The following is a 7,737-nucleotide window of genomic DNA, read 5'->3' on the forward strand; positions in this document are numbered from 1 at the left end:
GGGGGACCTGCTGAGAACCCCTAAGAGGCGGCCGAAGCGCCGACAAACATTGAAACAGCAGAGGGGGACCTGCTGAGAACCCCTAAGAGGCGGCCGAAGCGCCGACAAACATTGAAACAGCAGAGGGGGACCTGCTGAGAACCCCTAAGAGGCGGCCGAAGCACCGACAAACATTGAAACAGCAGAGGGGGACCTGCTGAGAACCCCTAAGAGGCGGCCGAAGCGCCGACAAACATTGAAACAGCAGAGGGGGACCTGCTGAGAACCCCTAAGAGGCGGCCGAAGCGCCGACAAACATTGAAACAGCAGAGGGGGACCTGCTGAGAACCCCTAAGAGGCGGCCGAAGCGCCGACAAACATTGAAACAGCAGAGGGGGACCTGCTGAGAACCCCTAAGAGGCGGCCGAAGCGCCGACAAACATTGAAACAGCAGAGGGGGACCTGCTGAGAACCCCTAAGAGGCGGCCGAAGCGCCGACAAACATTGAAACAGCAGAGGGGGACCTGCTGAGAACCCCTAAGAGGCGGCCGAAGCGCCGACAAACATTGAAACAGCAGAGGGGGACCTGCTGAGAACCCCTAAGAGGCGGCCTAAGCGCCGACAAACATTGAAACAGCAGAGGGGGACCTGCTGAGAACCCCTAAGAGGCGGCCGAAGCGCCGACAAACATTGAAACAGCAGATGGGGGACCTGCTGAGAACCCCTAAGAGGCGGTTGAAGCGCCGACAAACATTGAAACAGCAGAGGGGGACCTGCTGAGAACCCCTAAGAGGCGGCCGTAGCGCCGACAAACATTGAAACAGCAGAGGGGGACCTGCTGAGAACCCCTAAGAGGCGGCCGAAGCGCCGACAAACATTGAAACAGCAGAGGGGGACCTGCTGAGAACCCCTAAGAGGCGGCCGAAGCGTCGACAAACATTGAAACAGCAGAGGGGGACCTGCTGAGAACCCCTAAGAGGCGGCCGTAGCGCCGACAAACATTGAAACAGCAGAGGGGGACCTGCTGAGAACCCCTAAGAGGCGGCCGTAGCGCCGACAAACATTGAAACAGCAGAGGGGTACCTGCTGAGAACCCCTAAGAGGCGGCCGTAGCGCCGACAAACATTGAAGCAGCAGAGGGGACCTGCTGAGAACCCCTAAGAGGCGGCCGTAGCGCCAACAAACATTGAAACAGCAGAGGGGGACCTGCTGAGAACCCCTAAGAGGCGGCCGTAGCGCCGACAAACATTGAAACAGCAGAGGGGGACCTGCTGGGAACCCCTAAGAGGCGGCCAAAGCGCCGACAAACATTGAAACAGCAGAGGGGGACCTGCTGGGAACCCCTAAGAGGCGGCCGAAGCGCCGACCCACATTGAAACAGCAGAGGGGGACCTGCTGGGAACCCCTAAGAGGCATCCGTAGCGCCGACAAACATTGAAACAGCAGAGGGGGACCTGCTGAGAACCCCTAAGAGGCGGCCGAAGCGCCGACAAACATTGAAACAGCAGAGGGGGACCTGCTGAGAACCCCTAAGAGGCGGCCGAAGCGCCGACAAACATTGAAACAGCAGAGGGGGACCTGCTGAGAACCCCTAAGAGGCGGCCGAAGCGCCGACAAACATTGAAACAGCAGAGGGGGACCTGCTGAGAACCCCTAAGAGGCGGCCGAAGCACCGACAAACATTGAAACAGCAGAGGGGGACCTGCTGAGAACCCCTAAGAGGCGGCCGAAGCGCCGACAAACATTGAAACAGCAGAGTGGGACCTGCTGAGAACCCCTAAGAGGCAGCCGTAGCGCCGACAAACATTGAAACAGCAGAGGGGGACCTGCTGAGAACCCCTAAGAGGCGGCCGAAGCGCCGACAAACATTGAAACAGCAGAGGGGGACCTGCTGAGAACCCCTAAGAGGCGGCCGAAGCGCCGACAAACATTGAAACAGCAGAGGGGGACCTGCTGAGAACCCCTAAGAGGCGGCCGAAGCTCCGACAAACATTGAAACAGCAGAGGGGGACCTGCTGAGAACCCCTAAGAGGCGGCCGAAGCGCCGACAAACATTGAAACAGCAGAGGGGGACCTGCTGAGAACCCCTAAGAGGCGGCCGAAGCGCCGACAAACATTGAAACAGCAGAGGGGGACCTGCTGAGAACCCCTAAGAGGCGGCCGAAGCGCCGACAAACATTGAAACAGCAGAGGGGGACCTGCTGAGAACCCCTAAGAGGCGGCCGAAGCGCCGACAAACATTGAAACAGCAGAGGGGGACCTGCTGAGAACCCCTAAGAGGCGGCCGAAGCGCCGACAAACATTGAAACAGCAGAGGGGGACCTGCTGAGAACCCCTAAGAGGCGGCCGAAGCGCCGACAAACATTGAAACAGCAGAGGGGGACCTGCTGAGAACCCCTAAGAGGCGGCCGAAGCGCCGACAAACATTGAAACAGCAGAGGGGGACCTGCTGAGAACCCCTAAGAGGCGGCCGAAGAGCCGACAAACATTGAAACAGCAGAGGGGGACCTGCTGAGAACCCCTAAGAGGCGGCCGAAGCGCCGACAAACATTGAAACAGCAGAGGGGGACCTGCTGAGAACCTCTAAGAGGCGGCCGTAGCGCCGACAAACATTGAAACAGCAGAGGGGGACCTGCTGAGAACACCTAAGAGGCGGCCGTAGCGCCGACAAACATTGAAACAGCAGAGGGGGACCTGCTGAGAACCCCTAAGAGGCGGCCAAAGCGCCGACAAACATTGAAACAGCAGAGGGGGACCTGCTGAGAACCCCTAAGAGGCGGCCGAAGCGCCGACAAACATTGAAACAGCAGAGGGGGACCTGCTGAGAACCCCTAAGAGGCGGCCGAAGCGCCGACAAACATTGAAACAGCAGAGGGGGACCTGCTGAGAACCCCTAAGAGGCGGCCGTAGCGCCGACAAACATTGAAACAGCAGAGGGGGACCTGCTGAGAACCCCTAAGAGGCGGCCGTAGCGCCGACAAACATTGAAACAGCAGAGGGGGACCTGCTGAGAACCCCTAAGAGGCGGCCGTAGCGCCGACAAACATTGAAACAGCAGAGGGGGACCTGCTGAGAACCCCTAAGAGGCGGCCGTAGCGCCGACAAACATTGAAACAGCAGAGGGGGACCTGCTGAGAACCCCTAAGAGGCGGCCGTAGCGCCGACAAACATTGAAACAGCAGAGGGGGACCTGCTGAGAACCCCTAAGAGGCGGCCGTAGCGCCGACAAACATTGAAACAGCAGAGGGGGACCTGCTGAGAACCCCTAAGAGGCGGCCGAAGCGCCGACAAACATTGAAACAGCAGAGGGGGACCTGCTGGGAACCCCTAAGAGGCGGCCGAAGCGCCGACAAACATTGAAACAGCAGAGGGGGACCTGCTGGGAACCCCTAAGAGGCGGCCGAAGCGCCGACACACATTGAAACAGCAGAGGGGGACCTGCTGGGAACCCCTAAGAGGCGGCCGAAGCGCCGACACACATTGAAACAGCAGACCTGCTGAGAATAGAGGCCAAAATATGATAATTCTGTCAATGTCCCAATATTTATGCACCTGACTGTATATTACAAAATTCTCCGGTGTACATCCCTTTGTCCCAATTTAAGATGATTACCAGCTGTATAACTTCATTTATTTGGGGAAATAATGCTCAACGTATAGCTTATAAGACACTGTCGACCTCGAGGGGAAGGTGACTAGCGTTGCCTGATTTATATCTTTACTACCTCGCAGCTCAGATGTCCCAGATGAGGGAGTGAGTTACTCCGGTGGATCGGGGAGATCTTCCCTTGGCTCTCCTTGCAAAAGCGGGCCTGAAGCTTTCCCCCTTACAATTTTTGTTGGCTTGTACACCTCTCTCACGGTGTCCACCATTGCTGCAACAGGCTCGTAGAGTGTGGCTGGCCGGGAGAAGCTATTGGGTGAGACTCCAATTGATCTATGTTCCCCACTTTGGGATAATCTCTCTATTTCTGAGGTCAGGGGATTACAGGGTAGAGAGGCTTCGAGGTCATATGAAGTGGTAGCTATTGGGCAGCTGTACCAAGATGGGGTTCTTTATTCATTTACGTATTTGTCCTCCAAATATGGTCTCCCAGCTCACTTCTTTTATAGATACCTCCAGATTCAACATGCTCTCTGTGCAGTGGAGGGATGCAGTTCCTAACTTTAGTGAAGCCCCAAAGCGCCTATTGGTGCGTACTCTGCCCTCTAGTAGAACAGTTTCGGTAGGCTATTCCTTACTTTTGTCTTCTGGGGGAGGAGGGAGTTTGGCTGGCCTTAGAGCCCGTTGGGACAATGATCTGGGTACTGTCTGATGATGACTGGAAGATTGTTATCGGGTCTCCTCAGGTGGCTACGGCATATACAATATTTCAGCAGATACAATTGTATATTCTGCAAAGGGTTCATTGGACCCCACTTACACTTTTTGAGTTTGGAGGTTCTGCCGTGGACTCCTGTCCCAAGCGCCTTGCTCCGTCTGCTGATTTCTGGCATCTCCTCTGGTCATGCCCCTGTATTGCTTTGTTTTGGACTAGTGTGGTTACTGGTGTGCGAGATACGGGTATTCATGTACCTCTATTAACTCCACGTATCTGTTTATTTGGCCTGGACTTGGAGGATTCACTCTCTGGTTCCCATAAATTATATGTCAATAACCTTTTAATTGTGGCAAGGGTTTGTATTCCCCTCATGTGGATGGCCCCTGATCCGCCCACCTTTGCATCCTGGGTCGCCTTGGTTAATTTTACAACATCCCATGAACGCTATTTGTATCAGAAACGTGGCTGTCCGAGTAAATTTAATAAAGTCTGGTCTTTGTGGCAGAGATCCCGTCACGCCCTCTCTAATTAATAGTGATTATGATTTATTAGTTTTTGTGTTTGGAGTGCCTCGTCAGCCGTTTATTTATAAGTGCTTTTCACACAGTATTTTTGTAAGTCATACATGCAAGAGTGATAATGTAAAAATTGAGTGATTGTAATTGTTCACCCTCTGCTTTAAAGTATGTACTATAGAAATATTATTTAGATGTTTGCCGGAATGTCAGATACTCTGCTACTGTACTGATTTGTATGTAATGCTGTACAATACTGATCGTTTATTTCTTTATTATATGTACTTTGTTTTTCTTTTCTATTGATAAAAGAAAATTTATTAAAAATATTTGTTTAAAAAAAAAAAAAAAAAGCACATTGAGGCAAGAAAATCCCTCAAGTATTTCCCAGAAGGTACAAAAACTTGTACCTTCTCACTGAACCATCCCTGCAACTGTGTTTATTTTATTAAAGACAGATGCATGCATCATGGATCTCCCCGTGCGTGCATCAGTCTATTTTTTTTTTAACAAATGACGCAGCTCGAACGCATGATGCACCGCATACTGAAAAGCACAGCACGATCAGCATACGACGGATAATATGGGCTGCACATCTGATCATACGATACATTTTAAGAGTAGCGGGAGCGCGCATCGCATCGTATCCTACCTTAAAAACTACACGATTTCCACACGATTCATCGTACGACGTGTCGCATATCGGGCAATCGGCTTGAAATTGCACTAGAGTATGGCCAGCTTTACATTAAGGATGACCTATGAGTAATCTCCTGTACACACAGTACGATAACATGTCAGATTTCAATGATAACGATCCTATCGTTATTGTTAAAATCTGACAGTTTCTGGGCCCTGCTAACGACCATACGATGGACGATGCGCGTCCACATATGTTAGTTGACGACGAACTACCGTCGTCTGTGCAAGCAGGCAGACCTGGCCGATATCGACCAGGTAAGCCTGTTTACTATAGGGACCAGTGATTGTTGATCGGGGGTCATTATAGTAGTGGAGGGTCTGCTGCATGTGCTGGATGCCCGACCCAGCACATGCAGAACATTCAGACGATCGTCTGATCGTTATCTGATCGTTGCTGTCGTACCGTGTGTACGCAGCATAGCAATTAGAATGTAACACAATGTAACATTGTATATCCTCAAAATCTAAACATATAGGCCCTCATTCAGAGGCGGTCGGAGGATGCAAGCGGTCGTTCAGAAACTGGGTGGCCACTTGCATCCTGACCGGCCGCCTGTTTCGGTCGTTAGGCTGTGGGTTTACACCCACAGCTCTAATGACCGCTAGGGTAATGACTATTGGGGCTTACGACGAGACCCTAGGGTAGGGTCTCACTTGTCATAAGCCCCGGAGAGCTTCTGGCTCTGTCAGAGCCGGAAGCTCTCCACTGACATCACTAGTAGACCGTACGGCCGCCTCTGAATGAAGCCCATAATCTCTGCCAGTATATAAAATATTCAGTTTAAAGGCATTTGGTGTATTCTTTCATCAGGACAATATATGCCCACGAACTGTGTTATGCACTACATAAGGAAAAGAAAAACAATTATTATAGTTCATGCTACCAGACTCTTACAAGCTGAATAGGCTACCTATTACAATAGGTTTATTCCTATTAGTGTGTACTAAGTGCAGGGGCGGATTGGAAAACTTAAGTGACCCTGGAAAATTTTCATAAAGTGGCACACGTTGGCTAACAGTGATAGCAACCAGCACTATTCACTACTTGCATGGACGGGCCTACACCAAGTAGAGCCAGGGGGTGAAATGTCTGAAGGAAAAAAAATTAACTATTTTTTGTGTGTACTAAATAAAAATACACCTTAATTGTATTGTGGTTTCTCTGCAACAGGGGAACCTCTGAAGAATAGATACTTCTTGGACTGGCAGTGTCGGTATTCACTATCCATGCAGGTGTTCAAATGGTGCGGAAGCCGCCCGATTGCCTAGGAATAAAGCCAACATCATCATCATGCAATAGCGATTCAACCAGATAATCCCACAATAACAGAAGTTTTGGGGCAGGGCAAAATGTGAGTTTCTCTGATCTAACAATTTTATATTAATAAAATATATTTGCTAATTTGGTGCCATTTGTATATATGGTTTTAAGAATTGATGTTTTAATGAAGATTATTGACCCGCCGGCCTTTTTTTCTAATCCTACCAGCGGTCCGGGATGCGGTCATAATACCGACTGTGGGTATTCCGCTGGTCAGAATGCCGGCGCCGGAATCCCAACACCTGACAGAATCTCGGCGCTGGAATCCCAAAGGTAAGTAGTGGCATTGGGGGAGGGTTAGGTGTTGGTTTAGGCGCTAGGGGGAGGGTTAGGTTTAGGGTGCGGGGGTGGGAGGGGGAGGTATAGGGGTAGGGAAAGGGGGGGTTAGGATACAGACCAACCGATGTCGGTATCCTAACCCTGTCGGGATGCCGGCGTTGGGATTTTGTCCGCCGGGATCCGTGCCCAACCAAGTGGTCCTAATGATCGGGTGGGGGCGGAGAGAGAGAGTGATATATGGGAGGGACACTGGGCTAGAAGAAGGGACAGTGAGATGGGGGTGCACCTGTCTAGACGGGAATGAAGGGCAGTGAGATTGGGGGTGGGAAGGGGGAACACTGGACTCAATGGGGTGGGCACTGTTACTGGGCTGGCTGGGTTTTTTTAAGAGGTGGAGCAGTGATTGGGGAGATGGTTGTGGAGGGAAAGGGGAGACAATGGGATTGGGGACGGTGAAGGGGTCAGTGAGATGGTGGGGGTTTGAGAGACACTTGGCTGAAGGGGGGTGGAGACACAGGGAAGGGAGTACTTACCTGGGTTGTTGAGCATGCCTGGTCCCCGCAAACTCACTGGAGCAGCATCCGTAGCCACAGCAGCCTCCAGAGCACCTCAGCTGGGA

At 51.9% G+C, this 7,737-nt stretch overlaps 1 protein-coding gene across 1 annotated transcript in view; it reads right to left on the bottom strand.

Annotated features, from left to right (window-relative positions):
- Nucleotides 1–6,672, bottom strand: part of LOC148442508 (uncharacterized) — a 29,957-nt gene extending 23,285 nt beyond the window's left edge. Inside the window, exon 1 of the mRNA XM_088463875.1 lies at nucleotides 6,660–6,672. The gene's annotated coding sequence lies outside the window, so the exon portion shown is untranslated. The remainder of the gene's footprint in view (nucleotides 1–6,659) is intronic.
- Nucleotides 6,673–7,737: the final 1,065 nt, after the last annotated feature.

This window comes from Taudactylus pleione, unplaced genomic scaffold (assembly GCF_031769625.1).
Source record: "Taudactylus pleione unplaced genomic scaffold, aTauple2 ptg001478l, whole genome shotgun sequence".
NCBI lineage: Eukaryota > Metazoa > Chordata > Amphibia > Anura > Myobatrachidae > Taudactylus > Taudactylus pleione.